General features: G+C 37.2%; 1 protein-coding gene across 1 annotated transcript in view; it reads right to left on the reverse strand.

Annotated features, from left to right (window-relative positions):
- LOC124157836 (non-symbiotic hemoglobin 1-like) overlaps nucleotides 1-19,191 on the reverse strand; it is a 484,660-nt gene extending 465,469 nt beyond the window's left edge. Inside the window, exon 1 of the mRNA XM_046532871.1 lies at nucleotides 18,977-19,191. The gene's annotated coding sequence lies outside the window, so the exon portion shown is untranslated. The remainder of the gene's footprint in view (nucleotides 1-18,976) is intronic.
- Between the last annotated feature and the right edge of the window lie 5,772 nt (nucleotides 19,192-24,963).

A 24,963-nucleotide genomic window follows, 5' to 3' on the forward strand; every position in this document is an offset into this window, starting at 1 on the left:
TAAGGTAGGAAATTAAGAAAGTAATAATTGAAGTGTCTATTTCTTTGCGTCTTCTTTCCGCAAGAACAAACACCTGTTTAAATCAAAGCGCATTCAAATGAAAAGCGGAGAAATGTAAGGTAAGAAATTAGTTGTTGTTTTTGGTATATTACATCGAGAGTGTGGTGGTTATTAATTTCAAAGTTAACAAGTGCTCTAAATGCCATATTTGAAATATGATTCGTGCTGTTGACTATAGTTCGTATCTTGTTGGCGATACACGATTGTAGTAGAAAGACTTTTAAACAAGTCTTACATAATATAGGTTGGTAAAAATGATTTTATTATCGTGTTTTGTGATGGTGATAACTTTTTATTTTTGTTTACGTTCTTTTTTCCGTTAATTTCCTTTTTAATGTACAATGTTATCCGTGAGCTGCAGGAGTGAATTGGCAGTGAATAATACAATATGGAAGATAAGTGCAAATAAAGGTATTTCTTATTCAATTATTTGTCTTGCGAAAATCACGTTTCCTTGAGTGACTAAGTTATTCAACTGTGAAAATTATTGAAATCTTGACATTCACAATGTCTTGTACACCAAAGGCTGTGATCCGTTACTCACCAGATTTATTGCGCATTGCGTTGGATATTAAAGCTGAGATATTTGTGTTACCAGATGATGGCTCAGTGAGCCGAAACGCGTTGTACGCATTAAAAATTCTTGTGGAAAAGTGCTACGACCTTTCATTTACTTAAATATCCCGATTCATTAAAACTTTAAATAGAGGTATTTCTGAAGTGAAATCATTCGCGATCACGATAAATAATATTTCGATAAAATTCATCATACTAGCCCCAATTCATGCTTAGGCGCATTTGTTCTAGATATTGATATTCTGTCCCTACGTAATTCGCTTACGAAGGGGAACAGCTGTTACATCTTATTCGTGTATCAAGAATTTGGTTGAGTTTTGTGGAAAATAATTAATAAACGTGTTTTTCATTGTGATACGTAAAGTCGTTATGTTATGATATTACGTATGCATTAGGTGGTGTTATGTTATGATATTACGTATGCAGTGGAACGTGGTCTCAACGTTTTTTGTATTAGAGAAACTCGTAGAAATTTATTTACTTTTATAGCCCCTCAGAAAAACGTTTCTCTTTATAAATACTTACATTCATAACGTAGCCTACGTACCATGCGCTCGTTTTACGTTAAAGTGGAAATATTGCTTGTACCTAAGCTAGCCAGCTTAAAAGTAAACGATCCTTAAGTAACAAGTAGCAAACAAAAAGTGTAAGACCTCCCACAGTGAGCATAACAGGCCGCAGGCCTTTTCCGGGGGGGCCTAGGGGGGGCAGAGCCCCCCCAGCGAGCAAAGCGAGTCATCATCAATATAAGCTAACAATGCTTAGATTGCTTTGACGCAGTTCTCCATTCCTCTCTTCTATCCGCTAGCATTTTCATAGCGACGTATTTCTTCCCTTTTACATCCCTTATAACCTGCCCTATGTAACTCATTCGACGCCATTCCTAGCCATTCTTCCCTTCCATCTGTCCTTCTACGATTGTTTCCATCAGGTCATCATGCCTCCAAATGTAGCCAACTAAGTTTTTCCGACTTCTTTTTAAGGCCTACGGAAGAATTCCCTATTCTCCCACGCATCATAGCACTTCGTCATTACTTAATTGGCCGATCCGTTTTATGTTCGTCATTTTTCGCATAGAAATTTAATAAATTAAAACATATTTCGCATTTAGATTTCTAACGCATACCGCTCATAATGGATAAAGGTAGGTTAATATAAAAATACTGCAATATACTTAACTTTGGAAGGACTAAGCATCAAATTCCAATTCCCTTTACAGTCGATTACGGCGTTTATGGAAAACCTGCTTAAAGAGCGCGGAACCTGCTCAAACTATCGGGTAAATTGGCATGTTGTTCGGTCGATATTTGCGTTTAGATTTTCCTAGCGCGCAGCGTCGCAATCATTTGTTTCACACGCTTTTTTTCCGTATTTTGTGAGACTAAGCCGTAAATCATGGAAATAGACAACTCGGTACATAATATAGCGAGGGTATAAGAACTGATAGGATAAATGAGGTCCGCGAAGGCATCAAGATGGTTAATGAACATCTCAAACTGCATATAGAGCTTACGGCATTTCGCAGTAGGTTCAGAGATGGATCGCACCTGATAAGCGTCATTTTTTTTGTAGAAGCGCCCTATAGTGATGAAGATATTCTTCTGTTAAGTGATTTTTTTTACATTTTTTTAGTTTTTCTATTTACCAATCTTTGGGAATTGCGGTTGAAACCCCACCAAAAAAATACGAGCAACATGCAGGAAAAAAGCAAAGGGAGAAATTATATCCCTGATATGTCTGGTACGATACAGGGCGCAGCATTAAAGTTCTGTGGAGTGTACCGAAGCCAGTTTGGGGGAGAGAGAAGATAAGAAGGGAGGAGAAGCACCAAAAGGCACGGCCAAATGGGAAATAAAGCGAGTGGCTTGCGACAGCGGAAAAGGGAGGACTGTCACATGGGCGTTGGCATGGTAAGAAATGTTGGGGAGCGGATTTTTACACAAAATAAAAGAGAGAAAAAGAAGGTGAAATACGGAACGAACGGGATTCAATTCTCTCAAAATGCTTATCATATTATTCTGCTTCGTATCACATAATGCGTTTCGGTTTCCCTCGATCTATTTTATGAGAAACTACCGCCATAATTTTCTTTTGAGAGGGAGAAATATCATATAAGCAGTAATGAATTATGAATAGGTACACCCTTACCGTCTTAAGAGGATGATATTGACGAATATATCGTCCATAAGTTCCTGGAATAAAAAAACTGATCACTGTCAATGTTATAAGCACGTATTAAGGGAAACAAATTTTAAACATAATTATTTGGAAAGCACTAACATCTACCATAAAAGTTTCTCTACGCATAACGAATTATATTCCTTTTCACTTGTAAAATTTAGTTTGTATTTCAAAGAGAAACATTTCAAAGAGGTGAAGGATTTTCTGAAATAAAATCTGTAACACCTCAATCAGGACACTTCTCTCCGGCTAAAAGTTTAATTCGAGTGTGTAAATGACTATTATATTTACTCACACGGAATATTATGATATTTATGAGATAATTATGCATTTAAATACGGAGTGTAATTATTTATGATCCCCTATTATCACGAAGAGATCGGCGTCGTTCTCATTCGTCCCTGATTAATTTACACGAACTTCCACTTCGTTATGCTAGTCATTACATTGCATACACCTCTCTCTGCATAAAAACGTGAGTCGGCAATCGGCTTCTCTCAAATTAGAAGAAGAAATATGCAAATTCAAAAGGGGTGTGGGAAAAATGCTCGTTCTAGATTCTGAGCCTCGCTCATTTCCTTAATTCCTCGACGGTTCCTGGGGAGCATAAACAAAGAATACTAATATTCGCGTGTACTTGAAAACCTCCAGCGGCCTATTACCTGTCCATAGGTTAAAAATGTATGCAATAATAAATTATTATTTATTATCTTTTAAATTCCAGCGAGAAAAATTCAACCAATTATGCTCAAAGTTTTTTAATTAAAGAAGCAACTTAACAACTTATCTGTTTATTTTTTTGCGCCGACTATGGAATTAAGCGGATGGTGAAACTAGGAGGTTGTACAAGCAGAATTTTAATTCGCAGTTAAACACAGTTCCACCATAAATTCCATAGCCTTATGCACCTCGTAACGCCAATAAACCGAATTTCTCTGGGGTATTAATGCGCCCGTGACGCATATTTTCTAAAATTTACATAGTACTTAAAATGAAAGTACCAAACATTTTTTGTCTCTCCTTTTCACGCTTAAAATTTTATAGCCATCTCACACCTTTCTTTTCTAAAAAATACGCGTCGACTGTGTGCTTTTGAAATTTCAATGGCATACGATGGGTGGCACTCCTCACCGTAAATAAAGTAGGCATCTAGATTTATTTGAGGTAGATACATGCATAGGGACCATGAAAGAAGACGGTTATACCTAACGCAGGTCATACACCATATTATGTCATAAGTAGCTCACTGGTACATTGTTGTACATCACGAATACTTCACAAATACTTCACGAATACTTCACGAATACTTCACAGACATCAGTACACATATTGGCATTCTGATAAAAAATTACAGCCATAATTCAAGCGATAAGAGTCATACCCCATTAATGGATTGAGACGGCATGAAATTGAGCCTCACGATAGAACTACAAATTTAACGGGAAGGGCGCCTTTTTGTGTGCAACTGGGGCCATCGAATTTGTCGCGGAGAGCATGAGTCACCAGGAAAACCACACAAATGAAACATCCGATAAAAAGGTGCCTTTATCATTATTGGTTTTTTCCTCACAACTGGCAAACACTTTCATCAAACGTTTACCCGATGATAAAACCCTATTTTCTTTTCACTGGCGAATAAATATTTTCTGAGCGCGCAACTGTTTACACCCAAAAGGAAAACTTTACAACACGTAAAAGCACAATATATTCAAATTCCTTCAAAATTCTTGGCAATTAAGAAAGAATTTCAATCATTTCTCCAGTCTGAAGATATCGTTCTTCGATATGCGAAGATTTTTAATGAGGGCACGGGTGAGGAATTTCAAGTTAATTAATTCATTAGCAACTATCATCAATGAAGCAGTAAAATTTTTTTTCTTGTTATCTAAGGACGTTTTCCTTACTTTCTGCGAAAAACGCGACAGCGTTTTTAAATAAACTGGAAAACAACAGCAAATGATATATTACCTGCTTGCATAATACAATTGCATATTCTATCTGAATTACAATCATTACCTTTGTCAAATTTTTACGCTTTATGCAAAACAGAAGAGTAACCCGAGAATGTTAGAGGTACATATACCTGTGAGTTATTACAACATCAGCAGATATTTTACATTAACCAATATATGTGGAAACACAATATAGTTTTAATTATAAAATTCGATTGTATGGAAACTCGAGTTCTACATGAAAATGATGTTAACTTACAAACATCCTCATCTACACTGCAATGCATCGGTGATAGATGGAAAAATATGATGATTACATGGTTGGTTTTAATGTTGCGTCCGCGTAGTGTAAGCTCGTGCTATAGTTTTGCAAGCTTCCCTTCCCAAACCTCGAGCGACTTGAAGACGTCAACAGGAGAGATGGAAAAGCCGTCGCACAAACTATCATTATGAGGGCGTAACCCTGAAGCTTGCGATGCCATTACAATACCGCCACGGATACCAGATATTAAACATTTACAACTATTACATCCCTTTTCAAGGCACGTGTAGGCCAATGCTCCGATCACTGATGTATCTCGGTAAATGATAAATGAATGAGGTTTATAAAAATATGGACGCATTACACCATAGATAGCAACGGTTTCATTTTGAAAAGTAGAAATTTTACTAGCAACACACACTTTCTTTTTTCCGATATGATATAAGTGGATTTAGTATTCTCCATAGTGGAGTAATCTTAATTAATGGCTGGAGCTTTGAAAAAGTACCATTTCATTATTCGAGTTTACTAAATAGTTATTCCAGGATGAAATACATATTTTCCAGATCCGATTCTCAGAAAGTACCAACAATATTTTATAAAAAGAGCTCGGGTTGTTTCCTTCATGATCGAGCAGAATTCCACTTTAATTATCAAATATGGGGAAGATGCATTTTATACAAAGAAAAAGATATCGAACAAGAGAATCAGCTCATTAAAGTAAAAGCATCTTCATCAATCATAAAGATCACACGCTATCATTGCATTTATTATTTTAATTGCCTTTCCGCTGATGAAGGCATTTTATTTCTCGCTAATCACCACCTAAGGAGTTGCAGCTGCACATTGGACCCCACCCTATGACATCGTTTGCGAAAAGCGAATGGCGGAAACATAAATCACAGGTGTCCCCTGAACTTTCACCACTGGTCGAATCAATACCTACCCATTCAACGGGACGAGACGAGTTCGCGAAAGCAGGAACACAGGTTGACAGATGCTGTGGATGCGCGGAATCCCGGGGAAGAGTACGCCAGTGCAAGCAAAGATGTACGAAGGGAGTACTGAATGGGGTTCGCCCAGAAAAGGCAGGGAACATAGCAGAACAAGGCACATGGGACACGGAGCACGAAGTGAATTTCGAGGCATTTTCACTGGTCTTCGAATTCCGATGCACTGGGGAACTTCGGTGTCGACACGACTCGGAAGAGGGGAACAGCTGTCATTCCCTCAATCACTAAAAATGTAATTCATTGATACATCAAGGGTCAACTTGTGATACCTGATTGGCACTAACCGTAAAATTATTTAACGCAACCTTAAATCAAGAATGACTGAAAGTAAATGCAAAAGAGAGTAATCTGGAATAATGGATAGTTACAGTATGGTCAACTACAGTATGGAGAAGGTGTTGAGATTAACCCTCGGTCACATTAATTTTCTGGAGTGGGAGAACGCGTATAATTCTGTCTCCTTCCTCCTCAAAACATAAAAAAAGACATTCTAAAACTGGCCCTAATGATATCTTTAACACTTAAAGATCTATTTTTTTAACGAACATGACAGATAATAAAATGATGAAAGACTTGGCTAAAATAACTGTGTGCATGGAGTTGATATATGAGGATTTGCAAGAAAACATAAAATGTAAGTAGTGTAGAACAAACAATACAAATAATTAAGAGAGGCAAATCTGAATAAAGCGGGTTTATATAAGATTGAAGTATTTTCAATAAATATTAATCTTTCTACACTTTACGCAAATAATCGGATTTCACCTCAGAACTTTAAAAACCGAAAATCATTCTCTACTGTCATATGCTCACATTTACGCATGGCATGAAAAGAGACGTCATCTCAACTAAACAATTCATCTTCACTTTCGCATATTAAAAAAAATTTAACCTAACCAACTTTTTATTAATAATTGTTATTTTTTTTCTTTTTCTTGACCTTATTTAATATATAATATGGTATTTCCTGGAGTATAAATGACCTATACTCCAGGAAATACCATATTACAACTTTTTATTTTTAATTTACCTACATCTTGCAGCTTAGGGAACAACTCAGTGACGTATGAGTGGAATTAATAAAGTTCATCATTGGCCGAAATTATCGCAATTTGATAGCACGCACCGAAGGCAAACTCACATCATTGAATTAATTAAGAAACGCGTTTAGTCCACTAATATTTTATTGTAACAAGATGAAAAATTTTGTGCACGTGTTAAGGGAATGCTATAATTTCAAATCATTTACAAGATTAAAAACAGCGATTTACAATTATTCATTCTATTATCGGGACCACCATGCACGAACTAATACAAAATTACGAAATATCCATGCATCCAAAAGGGCTTTCAATTCTACGATGGAATATTCAACAACTAATTAAGAGATATTCATAAACGACAAGCAAAAATGTCCCGATTAATAAAACCTGTCAAATTTTTGCAAGATAGGATAAAAAGAAGTGCTACTTGGATTTGCCACGAAGTATTTCCTTACTCTTCAGCTGTAAGTGCAGCACCAATACGGAGGCAATTTCCGCGGAGTGAAAGGACTTATTAACGCTAAAAAAAATTCTCTTCAGCACCCCGCCAATACAAAACCTTAAACAATCTTTTGCCTAAACATCTACCAACCTAATAAAAATGGGATTGAGCCTAAGCACCAAAATGCATTTTTCGTATCGCAGAAAAAATGCATCACCATCTAAAACAATTGATGGAATTTTTACTATGAGATTAGGAACTGAAAAATGTAATCAGCAGTTAAATTTTATATGGTTTCAGTTTCCTTGGCTCAATGGTCTTATTTAAGTCCCCACACAACGTAAAAACCATATCAAGAGCAAGAAAACCACAGAAAAGGGTGTTCTCTATGCGCCATACACGTGAAGAGAAAAAGGAATGGTGAGAAAGGGAGTGAGCGTCGCTGAGCTTATTTTGACAGATTTGGAGTCAACTACCGCTATTGCTTGCTGCTCTTTTTCAATTTACACAAAAGTAAGACGATACTATCCTGATCTGTTTGTTTGCCCCTGAATCTTTCGCTCAGTTAATTTCGCCTCTTATGATTATACTTCGGAATTCTTTTATGTCTACCATTCCGATATAAAACTTCAAAAATTTATTTTTTCTATGAACTATAAAATCAAATATAATTTAAGAGTACTGAGCAGATTGCATACCAGCAAAATTGAATGCAGGAAATAGGCGATGGCGAGGCGATGGGTCATTTCGTGGAAAGATTCGACATTCCAGAAGAAAATCAGGGAAATTTATAGGAAATAAAACGGGAGGTTGATTTTTTATATGGTTGATACGTGGATGAATGAAAGAGAATACGTGAAGGAATTTTGCAAGGGATTATGAGGGTAGAAGGTTTTTGCAAATGGTTTGGCGAAAAAATTTCCTAATATTGCTTTACCACTCCCATGTATTTAGCGGTTTCTAAGTTCATTATTAAAAGATACAAACCTATGAATATTTACAAATATTTAACTTCAGCTCGTTTATTCATATTTTCTAATCAATCAGTTACGATTAAATTTTATATAATGAACTCACCATTGCATATCCTCCTTAATTAAGTTGAAGTCTCGTAGTGACAAAAACATTAAAGCCATGGTTATTCTATTATAGAATTCGGGACCTAGGGTTAGCTACATACGAGTATTTGCTGTAGTGGGCAGGGCCGCCCACAGGGGTAGCGGATTGGGCAGACTGCGCTGGGCCACAGAGTTCAGAGACCTATCTCTCTCCGGGGGAGGAGGGCCTCACACCCAATGTTTACCACGGGCCACTAGAGGTCTATGGGTGGCCCTGGTATTGGGTGCCTTTCAGGAACCACGTAAATAGTTCACCAAGGTTGGCCAAGCCTACATACTCATTAGATTCTGAAAAAGCCATTTATCTATCAACTACCATTAGCAATTCCCACTTCAGACCTGCTACCCAGCTCCTAAGATACTTGAAAATAATAACGAAAATCTAAATTAGAGCTTCTAAATTGACTATTTAATAAGTAGGTATCTCTCTCAACTACTTTATAATGACCGCGACTTTTAGACTCCGAAATTTAACGGAAAAAATATTCAACCTCATTTTACGTCAAAAACACCTGTGTATGTGACTCGACTGTGTATGTCACTCGTGACCTTTTTAAGAGTAAACAATATTCTTCCACTGAGATTATTGGATATCCATTAAGTTTATTTGGTAAACAAGATTGAAGCTTATCCTCTCAAAAAAGGATCTTATAGCACACAATGAAAATGAATGGAATAAATACTCTGGATTTCTCACTGCTGGACAGTCTCATAACGCTAAGGGGTAACTCTATCTGATAACATCCAGCAGAGGCTAACACTCGCATCTGGATCGCAACGAGTACCACTCCACCCCGTGTGTCATTTCCGTCCTCAAATCCTCCCGCGCACTCGGAGACACTTTGCAGGGGTACCTAATGATTCAAATCAGCCCCCCTGGATGTGAACGGAAGGCGCGGCACAACCGGTTTCAAGATTGGTGAGAAAGGAGAGGGGTTGGACGTTTCGGACGGAGGGAGAGAAATAGAGAGAGAGGGGGAGGGAAGGTTAACGGGATAAAAAGGTGCAGGCGCAAGAGCGAAATGGGATGGAGCGAAGTGGGGAAATTAGAACGCGGGCCTATTGTCGCCGAGAACGGTCGAAACAGCTTGGGCGGCGAATGGAAAATTCCCCTTTTCGTCCCTGCAGGGCGCCGCCAGGGTCAGGAGCGGGAGTGCTGAGCCAATTGGATGGGAGGGCAAAGGGAGAAAGAGAAAAAGAATTCGATATAGCATTTTTTCTCCCCAACGATCGAACTCACAGAGAAAAAAAAACAATAAAATATATGGTACAGAAGTAATGCGTAGTATGAAACCTTTTCCCTCACATCTCCTTCCGAGAATTGGTTAAAGGAGGGGATTTTTTCCGAGATCCCCTCGTAATAAACTACTTCCTAATACATGAACTCTCTGATTTTGTAGTGGCCAATAGCACATATAGACTAAAAGCCGAAATGTCATGGTAAAAGGTAAGGTTACGGGAAATGACACAGAAGCATATGAATAGAAAATGTGCTCATACTACTACTGCTACGCACGCTTTCACAAAATCCTGTGTCACACATTTCAATAAACTATAGGCGTATGGTTTTCTAAATTATTACCTATGGTGTATGATTACTCGAATTCATACTTAAGTTGAGGCACGATTGACCTTGATTTTGCAAGGCTTTTTATGGTAATTTTAACTCTCATTGGAATATATTTATAAGTCCACTTTGATACTTCATTCATGGAAGTAGAGGTATATATAAACGAGATAAAGGCAAAATGAAAACTGTTCATGTACCATGGCTTTTATTCTACGCATTGCAGTGTTTTGTCATACTGATAAAAAACTTTTCCTCCATTATTCCTTTAAAATAGCCGCCTAATTACGGAAAAGCTTATTTTTAACCTTTAATTTAAACCTAATTATTTATTTTTTCCCATGCATTTTACGGCAATGAATAATTTTTCATGGGCATTCTTTCATGCTGCTTTCGAACCATAAATTCATGTCCACATAATTTTAAAGGGATACTTATGTAAGTAGGAGCGAATGTATGAATTATTAATGGAATATATGATATTCTCGGATACAAATAAATCCTCTATGAAGTGTTTCAAACGAACATACATATATCCTGCTTAAGCACCACCACTATGGATAATTATGGCACTTCAGTATTCCATAAAAATTAATTTTGTTGCCCTATTGCCTAGCTATTGAATTTTTTCTCCCAAAATTCTTCCCCGAAAAAGGAGTAACCGCCACCTCAAATAACTGTTTACGGAGCTTGGCTGTAAATAGCGTTCAAAATGTAAATATTTGTTGAAATACATTCGCCGACAACAGTCATTCCAATGAAATATCAGAAGGGATAAACAAATTTGCGAAAAAAGACTGTTTAAGATATTCATGCAGGTTATGTTCTCCAAAAACTCATACATTACTCAAAACATTGTCTTCGAAACTTCGTAGCTGAACTTGCCAGAATAGACATTCCACATCCAAACATATCACTAGAACATCTGCGTAAATACCATTTTCTACACACACAACAACTGATAAAATGTTCTCAAATCGAAAAGGTGTACTTTCAGAATGAATAAAATCTTGTAGTTCTCAGATGGAACTACGCATCTTCTAATAGCATAAAGCAGTACAAATAAGAGTCAACAAATACAAAATGGGAATAATATATCTTGAATGCATGGCAAAGATAACCCAAAAGAAATTTATCTCATTCTTTCCCGCATTTAAGGAAGATAAAAGCACCCCGGAATCCCTCGAAAAAGAACGTATTCCCTCGAGATGAAGTTGCTAGTAGTAGTAAAGCTGTTCATTTATTTCTTGCTCGAAATAAAGACAATATAGAGGTCTAAAAATACAATTTCCTACCAGCATGTTTTGCGTAAATCAATTGCGCCGTGTAAGTTAAAAAATATTTTTACCCGTAATGAGAGACGAGACGTCAATTAAAATAATTACAGCAGCTGATTAGAAAAGACTTTTTAATCAACGCTCAAAATGAACAAGCGTATCCGTGCAGGGGAATGGCGAGAAGTAATTGGAAGTAATTAGAAAGAAAAAACGGAGGACAATCGAATAATATAAGAGCGAGCCGTTTTACCTTTATGGGCAGGTGAAAAAAATCACATTTAATCAACAAAAACGGACGGTCACACGTCAAAATCAAACTTAAAGCTGAAAGGCTAAAAAAAAGAGACTTCGGGCATTTAGAGGCTTCTACGCTGATTGGTGACGAGATTCTGAAAACTTTCCGTAAAATTCGAAGCCTCCCAAAAAGTATTATTTTCCCGTTCTCAGTATTCAAAAGTAAATTGGCATTGAATTCACTCCTATTGAAAAAATTCAAAGGATATAAAAACAAATACTCCACACGGAACCATTTATTAATATAATTATGGTGCATAGATTTGATTGAGTCTGCGAAAAAATGTAATTTTATGAGAAATCGTTACGTTTTTAAGATATGTTTTTTCGAGAAAAAAACACTTTAAGTCGGAATAATTTATACATCGTGATTATATCAACATAAATACTAAACTGCAATGCAGTGATCAATCCCTTTCTTCCCATTTGAATTTAATCTTAATTTACTTCCTTTAATACTAACTTACTTCCATTTATAGTTACGGTTTGAATGTTTTCTTAATAATTTTTTCATCAATCCAAAATTTGGATATAAAAAGCGCTTTATAGGAAGAAAATATTTTCCACAATTACGGAGGATCATTTAATCCCCGTTCTAATATACTTGCGCCATAATTTAGCAATATCTGTACCAAACAAAATATTTTTAATATATTCGTGCCTAGAGCATTTATTATAAAATATTGCCGGCCTCGGTGGCGGCGGGATTAAGTACTCGCCTGCCAACCGAAAGGTCGCGGATTCGAGTCCCATCTGGGTAGGTTGCCCCTACCCAGGGAATGTTCGTGCATGATAGTCGTTGTTTCATGTTATTTCCTCCGATGTTAAAGGCCTTAAATGAGCTGTTTTCGGGCGATGAAAATGAATAAATAAAGACGTTTCATGTAAAATTATTAGCATAAAGAAAATATTTAATAGGTAAGAATACTCTGTACCTGACTACAGAATTTTCATCAAATAAGTAATCCACTTTGGTTAAATCCAACGCTTGGTCCTCTTTTTGGCAAGTTTATTTGTATTTTTTTTTTAATTATGTACGATATCCATCCTTACCAGTGGTAGACTTCACATGAAGACATTCCAAGTCAAGTATTCATTATTTTGGGCTGAGAAAGTTTTCCTTCAACCTCGCCAAATTTGGAACATAGACACATTTACGGTTTTTTTAGTAGAAAAATGAGATTTCGAATCCCCATTCCTTGATCTTCCTCCACATTAATTAACTCTCTGATGAAACTTTACGGGCGGCCCTGATTTCAGACTTTCTCAGACTAAATGGGATGCCCGGAGACCAACACATCTTATCGAGCATTAATCCCAACCCCATGCACGTCGGAAGTCTCAATTCTCTCACGACCCCAATGGACCCGTGAAATCTAGGAATTTCTCCTGCTCATCGACAAAAAGACGGAAGCCGGTCGGGCGAGAAGCAACAGGATGAAGAGATGAGACCGTGAGAAGAATTGAGACGGTGAGAGAGGGTTTACGAAGGAACGGCCAGGCACTGTCTACCGGTGAAGGAAACGTAGATTGAGGAGGAAGGAAGAGGGGGTCATGGCAGGTAAAACAACAGAGGAAAAACAAGACACGAGCGCTCACACAAACAAAAAGCGTTCATATTTAACCATATTTTGAAAGCCGATCCCCAATAACAAGAGCAAAGGATAGCATTCCAAAGGACAAAAATACATATGCCTTTTTTCAAAGTTGATTTCAGTGGGAGATAATATTAAAATGATTTGGCGCCCCATAATCACTTGTCGTGCAGCAGATAAAGATACTCTTGCCAGGACTTACGAATCCAAAAATTACGAAAACGATAGATAAAAAAATTAAATAAATTCCCAAAATTTATATTTTTTTTCCTTTTTCCGCCAAGTATTGAAAGATGTTTCATAGCTGTTAGCTGTATTATTCTATTAAATTTACAAACATTTCTAAGGATAAAGTACAAACACATTCTGCCGCAGGGCAAGTAACTACGCCACTATTTCACTCCAAAATATGCTCGTGGCGAACAAAATGCATTTTTATTGTAAATTTACGATCTGCAACGACAACTAGCGTACAACCGCAACTGATGGGCCTAAAAGGAAGATGCATAAAATATTTTTTTCTCAGATAGCATATACTATATCAGTTTACAAAGACAAACATTTCAAAGGGAGTGAAAAGTAGAAATACAAAATATACTTGACAATGCATCCATTTTCGGCCTCCAAAGGGGTCGTATTAGTTTTTCGTAGTTGAACAATACGAATGTCCCAAATATATACTACAAATCAGAACGAGGTAGTTATTCCACAAATACCCACCTTCCGTAATTTGACTGACCTACAACATATTATTGTCGGGCACTATAACACATATATACGTCAGAATCTTGAATTTATCTATGAGCGCTCAATATTCAAAGGAAGATTTTTCAAAATCGAGCTTCACCACACCTAAACTGGAATTTGTTTTTCTGGGCCAAATAATAATCTAAATCGAAATTTAACTTCAAGGTACATTTTACGATTTGAGAATTAGTACGTGCATACATGAATTAACAAATCGATGTTTGATTACCGTTAAAGTAAAATTCTTTCTTTCCAAAAGGTTTCATCGTTGTACCAAGTGTATACACTGTACATCACAATCATGTGACAAAACCTGATGAAGAATTAAAAACATTGATATCACAGTCGTGAGAAATTAATTTTTCCGGAAAAAAGTAAAGGATAACTTTACAATTAACACGAACAGTAGCAAGCCTTCGCAGGTTTCCGAGTTCTGCCATCTTGAGATAACATGATAAGGTAAAGGTGATGACCCACCATTAAAATGATAATTAGCATTACATTTCCTCGAGTTTCAACGGAAACCACCTGATGGTATGAATTAATCTTACCTAACGAAAAAGGCGCACTATGACCACAACCTATCTTCAGAGTTATCAGTACAAGGATCGAATACGCACTTCATGCCCATCGTGTTATTAACGTGTAATTATGTATAGTTATTTTGAAGGATAATGAGATGGAGTGTGTTTATAATAAATCATATTACCATTTAAATGCAACAATTTGGCGATATTTTTGTTTAAATAGAGAAAGGCATGAAAATAAAATGTGTCACGGAAAAAATGAAGGTTATCTTCGTACGGAAATACAAAACAACTAAAATCCGAAAGAATTGGGGGTAAGCAGAACGTAGAAACCCTTATAGAGGAGTGGAAATCAAAGGTGAAGACTTTCCTTGAAGAGAGCGGGGTCTATGGGAATGTTGAGGAGTTTCCCAGAATAGGTTTGGAGAGGCGTTTCCAGAAAAGGAAAGGTGAGAAGTCCCGCAAGTAAGTTGGAGGAGGGGAAAAAGCCTCAAGGAGGAACTGTATTTTCACGCCCAGCGGATAATTTGCATTCCTATTGTTATTTACATGGAAAAGGGCTGGCATGCGGCGATTTGATTACAGAGGAATTCAGGTTTATTATTGATGTGAAAGAAAGAAATTTGAAGATTCAAGAATCAAAGAGAGGCGATTCGGTCTTCTTTAAGGGCTGGGAAGAAAATGAAAAGAGGGAGGCGAGGAAACAGAAGCAATATTCTAGAGGTTGATAGGTACTCGGAAAAGAAAATAGACAGATTATTCACATGAGGACTCTTACAGTAATCAAAATACAAGTGAAAAATTGTGAATAGCAGAATAAGGATAAGAGAAGCATCAATTTGAAAATTCAGAGAAAATATATATTCAATAGACTCGATGCATTTATATTCTTCCAAATTTGTAGAGGATCAGATTTTACTGAATCTATTGCCAAATAAAGGTACCACCTACTCACTGATCACTTACACAAATGGTTTATGATGATTTTTCATAATGTTTAACAAAATTTTTAAACCTATATTATTTCAAGGGTGAGACAACGTCAACAATTGAAGAAAATAAAATCGAAACAAGAAGATTAAACGTGGTGGGAGGGCTACAAGTATTAGCAATGATGACAATTCGTGACTTCCACAATTTATTTTTTTTTAATACGACTATCTATCGGCTAATTTCGGCTATTAAGCCATTTTCAAGTTCATTAATAACAACGAAAAATTATGGCTAAGACAGGTTTATATATGCTATGGGAGTTTATGATAGTGAGGGTTTATTAGAGACGGAGCTAAAATTGAGATTTAGGAGCTGGGATTAACTTCATTCAAGTCCTCCATAACTAATCATAATGCCTCATTTGATACAGTTGGTAGTAAATAATCCATTTCTTCATATAAAATGCATTTTTTAATGATTCATAAAGCTACTGGCGAATTTGTCTATCTATGTAAACCACAAATATGACGTTATTCCTTATTTTCTATCATATTTTAAATCATATGAATTCGCATATAAGGGCCACTCAAAAGTAGTCGTATATAAAATATTGTTACTAAAAAAGATTATTTCATTAATGACAATGATTATAATATTACTTATTCTCAATTATAAAATGACATACTCTCTAAGGCATGGAAGGCATAATTGGCATGCAAGTTGTATATGCTAGTTGGCCTATGTTAACGGGATGATTAACCGTACCCCAATTTTAATGCCAGCTGATATTGAACTCGAGTGGATTTTTCTATGCAATTTCAAAATCGTTGCTAAGTCTCAACTGCAGCGTAAGGTTTTATTAACCATTCCTAGGTACGCGAAAATTACTAATATTTTTACTCGAGAGGTTTAAATTAAAATTATGCGCCTGAAACTATCAAAATATTCAAAGAGTTTTGCATAAACCGAACATTTTAAAATACCAAAGACAGAGAGAGAAGAATAAGTACTGCCCATTAGCAGTTTAAATTAAAATTAAGTGGGACACTGTCACATATGTATCGAAAATATAACCTTATACAGTCCAATTCGAGAGCCTTAAATTTGTGAGCGGCACCAAGTTACTTAAGTTAAGTTTAAAATGTAATGTTAAGTCACCATTCCGTAAAGTTACAGGTCATAGATCAAAGGATCATGAATCAAAACTACATTAATGAATCATGTACTGTATCACGTAATCGGGCACTAACGTCAACATGCCAACGCGTGATAATCATCAATTAAAAAATTTTGATTTTACCTGACACACTGCTCCGCAAAGAAAAATAATCCGGACTCGCGTGATGATTATATGGTAAACATCTATTGGTGTCTCTATGAATACACCGCAGTCAATTAATCTAATTGTTCTATCGTGAGTCAAAGCTAATTTCCCACAATTGGCATGCAAGTTGTATATGCTTTAAAATCCAAAAATCAATGGAGTATCCATGGATTAATCATTCATGGGGAACATCCCAGGTACATTGATATCCCATCCTATAAATGCATTGATTTAAAAAATAGGCAAAACCATGTAACTTATCTTTAAAAATAGAACGAAAGGTTTCCGAAAGAAAATATTTTAAAAATAGTTGGAAAACATTTGTACTGAAGGCAATGATTTTCTTTCAGAAGTAATAGTTAATATTAATGAGCTAAAGCAATCCTTAGAATTATTTATTGCAAACATTCTTTTCCTGTTGAGTCTGTACTCCGTGATACAGAATTATCCTAAAATTTTCAACCAGTAGTTAGGCTTGTGTTCGGTGACCTCGAATTCAAACATAATGAAGTATCATGTAATTCAGGCTTTGACTCTTGACTTGGAAACTGCAAACTCCTGTTTCAATTGAAAATTAGATAATATATTTTTTGAATTCGCATCTTGTGACATGTGCCACTTATTATTATTCTTTGAAATACATGCAAAAATCATGTTTAGCACAATTAATTTACATTTCAATCCTCGTTTTAATTCGCTATTAGAAAGCTACAGCATGAATAACGGAAATCAAAGTCACTCCCATCAAAATTGAACTTTATGAAGGAGCAAGTGGAAGATCTTAGAGCAGTGGAATATTTCGTAATTATCTTAATATTTATAAGCAGAGAAATATCAATGAAATTAGACTTCAATCATTCTAAGATTAAAGTTATTTAAAATGATTGCATTTAGTTGTTCATTTAATTGGTTACATGCCAAAATATTTTTATCCCATTGTATTACATTAAAAGTCACCAAAAATAACAGAACTAATATCTCAAGAAAGGCACCAAGTATGGAAATTGAATCATCATTGCGGATTGCGAAATCCTTAGCAACGCCTAATCAGTACGGAGCACGCTGTTTTGCAATGTATATCGATGCACATTATTATAATGAAGACTTTTCCATTGTGCTTGCCTAGCAATAATATTTCTAGCTGAAACATAAGCGACTAAATTCTCTACCAGATAACTTATTAGTAAATACAGGACCCCAACAAGGCGCATCTGACAATCAGTCAAGGCCGTAACAATAAAGTATTTTCTTTGGGATAACCTGCACATGGAGGGGGAATGTATTACGAGAGAGATTCATCATGAGGGGGTGTGCCTAACACCGCATCGGGTGGTTTGAACCCTCTTAAATCGCAGGATTTGAGGAACACCGAAATACGTCAAAAGAAGGGGCACACAATGCACCACCACATCTATTGCACACCATTGTACGAAATCCTACGAGCCCTCCAAAATATCCGTCCAGTCTAGGATTCAAGAATTGCTTACCAACGATCAGCGATTACTATTGATTTCGCAATCCAAGTGTCCGAGCTTTGTAACTACTTCTTTCAAGAAAATGTGATAAATAATGGAAATACAGAAAATGTTATCAAAATATCACTTGCCAATAATTTCAAGAAATATTTCAACTGAATTTAAAGGCCTTCACAAAGTCTCTCGGGTTTAAGTGTCAATGATAACCACTCGACATGGACCTTACAGGCTACCATAACAGTAGAACAATAGAAAAAATTACTCGGTAAAAATCAACAGAGAGAATTCACCGAGAAGACACAAGCAGAGTGTCAATTGACGCACTCTTAAACATACAGAATGCCAGCGATGAACCCCAATTAATATACTTCAAGCAACTGTTATTGAGTGACGGCACGAAGCTATGAAGTGGCAGCAACAATTTACGCTCAAATATCGCGAGGAAATTTAGAATTCGACATAAAAACACTCGCAAAAAACGACAAGCGAACCGAAATAACGTTTCAACTAACCTAACATCTTATTTAAAATTAACTTTAAACTGATGAAATAAAATAACATAATCAACATGTGAAACAAAGAACACTTACAACTCTTCAGGAAAGCAATCACTTGGGATCAGTTAAGTTCCACACACTCGTACGTAGCAGTCCAACACAGAATTCCAGGGAGGAATCACAGATTATAGATACACTCCATTACGGTAATTGAATAAATTAACAGCAGCCGAGAGACAGAACGCAGAATAGAATTACCGATCGACGAGGAAAGTCACACGCGATCATGCACACCACTCGCGAGCAGAACGCCAACTGAACCTGTTCCTACCTACCCTCTCCTCCTTCCCTACCCTCACAGTGAGTGACAATGAGTCAACTTCATCCATTCCCTTTTGAACATCTGCTCGTAAGAAGAGTCTAGTCGTCCCTATCAATTTCACATACCTCCCCATTTGATTTTCATTCATCTTCAGAACGTTCGGCACAATGCGCCGTGACTCATGGCTGCCGGGCCAAAGCGATCGAATCCTCAACGAGGCCACAACCTTCTCTCGCATAACTATGAGCTCTTAATTTTTGTATTCCTTTTGAAAACGTCCACGGAGATCAAATCCGGCTCTCATTAGGTCAAACGATTACGCAGTTATGCAATGTTGAGTAAGGAATTTCCTACATCCTTCCGTGCCCATTTTTGACCAGCTACCACAGTTGTACGCACACGCCACGTTATACCAAATTCTCACTTGCCGACCTACAGGCTTTTTTAGTTAAAGTATGGACGCTTGCATGGCTATGATGACCGCAAAGGCTATATTTCGGTTTAGGTTAGTTCATTTGAAATGTTATACAATGTACTTAAAGCCACCTGTGACTGTTTCCGTATGGAATTTTGCAAGGCAGTTCAGCGTAATGTCATACTACTTTAGTTTCCCTACGATCCATCTTCACTCGCACTTCTCTTCGAGTTATATTTCAAGAACTAGTAATCAACGTATTGCATTCAACTAAATAATCACTAACTTTTGACCACTGCAATTTTGCCTTTTTTCGCAAATAATTATTCCTTCGCAGCTTACTTAACCATCTTAAAATATTCATTGCATATACATTTATATCTACGCACTACCTCGCAAGCCGCCTCTATTCATAGGCGTTTGGCGGAGGATGTTAGGACACCAGCCGTTAAAAAAAATGAAAAGGAAATGCAGTTACGAAGTTGCGCCTAGACTTTATTGAATTCCATTATCGCTCGGGGGAAAAACAAAGTCCCATACCTATCCGTTTGGCATAGAGTGGACCTTTTCCAACATTTGCCTTTTTCTCAAATATAAAAACTTTACACTGTAGGAAATATTAAGGGAACGGTTTACAATAATTATAATGGTCTTTTCTGTATGCTTTCACTTGTCTTGATGGCATCGCGAGTTTTTAACGAGTAAAAATTCAAGAGTCTTTAAAATTTAAGTGGTAAAAAGTGAAATTTAACTTTTCTGCGTTGATTATATTATTTATTTTCCGGTAAAACAGACGGCGTATCAAGTACGAAAATTTTCATTCTATTTTCTTGGTCTAAGTTTCACCAAGTCTTTTCGCCAAAAATCGAATTTCGATGACTGCTAGCTCCAGTCCAAGTTGTAATTTATGAACGAACCGATGTAATGGTATCTCGCCCGATAGGTATATTTATCAGGTAGCGAGATATGGAAATTAAAACTGTATGTTGAAATGACGATAAAATTTCCCAAAATTTAACCGAAAACATGTTAGAATCTCCCGATAAAAAGTATAATAAGCTAAAAATTTACGGTTTTGCTACAAGTAGTTCTGGTTTTTTCTTCATATATCCTTTCATGATTAGAGATACGTGAGCGCAGCCATTTCTCTTAGCATCGCGAATTCGTATATTTATCTTACAATTAGCCAAAAATAGCTCGGTGCGTCTAAAGAATTTTTCATTTTAATTATTAATGCATCAATGCTAAGCTAAAGTTTTTATTAAGTGTTGCCTGAATATGCGATTTCTCGCATGAGGATAAACCACCTTTCCCGCTTTGAGGAAGAGATGATCTCTATTTCAAGCGCCCAAAACAAATATCGTCGCTTACAACGTAGCGTGTTACGTCGTGGAATCATCCAAGATAAATTGGCAGTACATACGAGGTAGATTCTCAAACAAACGACATGGTGCGTATTAGATGTTCAAACACCCCTCAAGGGTATCCTTGCCCATGTCTCTGCGTGGAGAACAAAAAATTTATGAGAGAGGCATGCCTGGAGGACAGATACACCTTCCCATTCTCTGTTGGAAAAATCGTGGTCGCATCTCACCAGAGCAGTAATCACCAGCATCCATCAGCAAACTCGCAATCATCAGTCTAGCTTTTGAGCTCTCTCCGGAAAATCCTCCCTAAAAGAGAGGGATGAGGTTGAATAATCACGAAGAAGAATATTCGGCGTGGTGACTAGCAGCGCTTTCTCCTCTCAATGGCCCCGGTTCAAAAACTTTCTCAGGCGAGGAATATCTATTTTACTTATACTGAGATGATATCAATTCAGGAAGTATCGTTGCGACTATCGCGAAGGTCGGCTTTGCAAGGTTTAAGATTATTAGGTATGAAAACATATCGTAAAATTGTTTTGAAGTAACAAAATTGTCATCCCACTTCATCCGATTTTCATAACTAACTATAGAGCATAACAGCGCGAAGATTAATGAGTAAAGTTGTTTTCGTGTACACTCTTCACTGAAGATTGATCCGATATTTGCACTATTGTGTGGCAAACCAACGCAATAATACTTTAATCAAGGTAATTATAAGGTATTATCACAGGACTAGAATGATGAGGGTAGGTTTACATCTTATTTTAATTATTATTTTAAACTTCCCAGATTTAAATCTAAACTAGAAGCTTGAACGTGATGGAGGGGCTTCATATTAGCAATGATAACGCTCCGAGAAGTCACCCAGATTTACATAATTGGTGTCAATGTCGTATCAATTTTCATGCGTTCTCCTAACCAATGAATAATCACTCCAGGAATTTTTTCTGTAACACTTTATGCGAACCTTTTCTGCCTCCTTAATATAATAAGATTCTCGTGAATTTCCGTACTCCCTTTGGCTTTCCCTAGTAAGTATCAATCTCTCATCAATTTCTATACGTTCCCCTGATATCCAAGACGAGAGGAAGAGAATACGCAAAGACGACGACGCTTCACAGGAGAACGTGGGAGATTCCGGGGGAGAACATGGGGCGAGAGAGGACCCGAGACCCACGCGATTTCTGTCGCAAGGAGCAGAAATAAAAAATGTAGGAAGGAAGATAGCAGAAAGGAACACATCTCCGTAGCAACTGAGAGGAAGTTTTCGCCTCACTGAAGCGATGAGAGCTTTCTCTCGAGAGAGAGAGGGGTCGACTGGGTAGCTGTGCTTTGGGGGTGGGTTTGGGGGTGCAGAATGGGCCAGCGAGTAGAGAGACCCCGGAGAGACGATATGAAAGAGCAGCGGAGCATTGGTGAAAAGCCAGAGGGAGATTCTGTCCCACCCATTGACGCCCCGACGGTTTTTTTACGGGAAGTCTTGAAGAGGAAACATTAGAAAAGAGGCAAGTAGAAGATGTGGGCCAAGCATCGTGTCAAAAGGAGATGTTAAGGAAGGACGATGAAAGGGCCGAAGGTGTGGCCCACATATGAGGAGAAAAGCTGAGATGGTTATGAACATGGTTATGAAGTAGGGTGGAAAGTTAAAAAGTGCGGTTGAGAGTGGAGACCGAGAGAGGAATGGCATTTCTCATCCACTGCTCTGGTGTTAGAAAGCGTTCTGAGAGTCAGTACTCAACACAACATTCTCTACCTAAGTTTTGGAAATGAGTGCTAGGGTGTCCCTTATTTGAGCAAAAATCTTTTTTTCCCGAAAATTCCTGCTCTCACCCAATGGCGGATCTAGGATAGGAACAAGTGGGGGTGATCTCTAAGGGGGGGGCAGAAGTGGGGGTCCGAACAAATTACCATTCTAACTTATGTAAAATGGATACCCAAGAGGGGGTTACCGCCCCCGTAGCCCCGCCATAGATCCGCCACTGCTCTCATCCCGTCATTTTTTTCTTGTTAAGCGGCCCCTAGGCGGTCAATATTATTGTAGAATGTAACCCACATTTCACAATAATACTGAACGTCTATTAAGTCGCTTTAGTCATATAAACTCAAATATGAAATTATACCTCAGGTCTACGACGATTACCAGTGCCGAATCGAACGACATGTTAAAATGGGCAGTTGGAAGCGAATGGTTTTTTTCTCAATAAGTCAGGGTTAAAGTTATAAAATAGTAAATTTTGAAAGAGCTCAAATTAAAAAAAGAGCACAGTGATGTCGATCATGTAAAATATGGTGCATCATTTATAGCAGATACTTTTTTATTAATATTTCCATCGTAAAAAAATCGTTACTTACCATGATTCTGTCAATGGCACCAAAGAATCTAATTTTGTACTTCGTACTGAGGCTTAAGTAAAAATGCATCATATAACTTCTTCAGCTGAGTTATTTTAAGCTTTTGGCCTTCTCAATATCAATTGCTGCGTTAAATCCTATTTGCGAGCGAGAAATTGCGAAGGACATCCATTCAATAAACGCATGTCCGTCAGCGGGTGAGAAAAAAGACCTCTCCTGTTCTCTACGATTTCGTCTATAGTTTATTTTACGAAAGTAAGTTATCGTGTATCGAGCTTTATTTCAATTAGATGGGAGTATTGTATCACTGCTATGCCTCAAATAATGTATTAAAGTTACCTGCTTGAAAGAAAATTAAGTAGGATATCAGTTACACATTCATGCTGCCCGTTACATCAGGTGTATTCCTCGCGGACTCTTCGCCTTTCAGTCATTTTTTATTTTAGTCTTTAAAAGCTTAAAATTTCTCCCAATACTCCTCCTGATGAACTTCATTTGCTGTTATATCTAAAGTACTCATAAATATATTTCACTATTTTTTTAATCAGAGAGACGCCATTCCTGATACCTTGGTCGTAACTAGAAATTTATTTTTTAAACTGTCTTCACAATGTGTTGAAGAGACATTTTATAAGTATTTTATTGCAATTTATAATGAAAACTTTTTAGACTCATCTCGCAATGTATCAACATGTTATACAACGTGATGGGATAACTAAACAACTACAATCGATTAAGAATAGTAAATCTCCCGGTCCGGAGGGAATACCCCCGCGTGTCCTCAAGGAGTTAGCTCCACAGATCGCACCTTACTTAGAGATCGTATTCAAGAAGTCACTCTCCGAAGGGAAGTTACCGCTAGACTGGAAAATTACAAGCGTTACACCCATATTCAAAAAGGGAAACAGACATGACCCAGGCAACTACCGTCCGATTTCATTAACATCGATTATAGGTAAAATACTTGAGCATATCATCGTTAGCAATATCATGACTTTCTTGGACAGACGCAACTTCCTCCATGACTGTCAGCACGGATTCCGAAAAGGTAGATCATGCGAAGCACAGCTCGCGCTCTTTCTTTACGACGCTATAAAATCTGGTGAATCCAAAAGACAAGTTGACGCACTATTTCTAGATTTTAAGAAAGCTTTCGACACTGTACCCCACAACAAACTTTTATACAAATTACAGTCATGCGGATTAAACGAGACAGTTGTAAACTGGATATGCGACTTTCTCAGAGACTGTAAACAAAAAGTAGTTCTTCACAGAATTAGCTCTGATCTTGTAAAAGCTACATCAGGTGTTCCACAAGGAAGCATAATCGGCCCCCTGTTGTTCATTATATACATTAGTGATCTGTGCTCCCGCATTAGCAGTAAAATACGTTTATTTGCTGACGACGCTGTCATCTATCGCGAAATTAGTGATCACTCTGACTACGAAATTCTATCATCGGACTTAAACAACGCTCATTTGTGGAGCCAAGAGTGCGGACTCGAACTTAACTAAGCAAATGTATGGCGGTACATTTCTTGCGGAATTCGTCCAACTCTAACCATGTTTATGCAATGGATGGTATTAACATAAAGGCAACAGACGAAGAGAAGTACATGGGAGT

The sequence above is a fragment of the Ischnura elegans genome, chromosome 4 (assembly GCF_921293095.1).
Source record: "Ischnura elegans chromosome 4, ioIscEleg1.1, whole genome shotgun sequence".
NCBI lineage: Eukaryota > Metazoa > Arthropoda > Insecta > Odonata > Coenagrionidae > Ischnura > Ischnura elegans.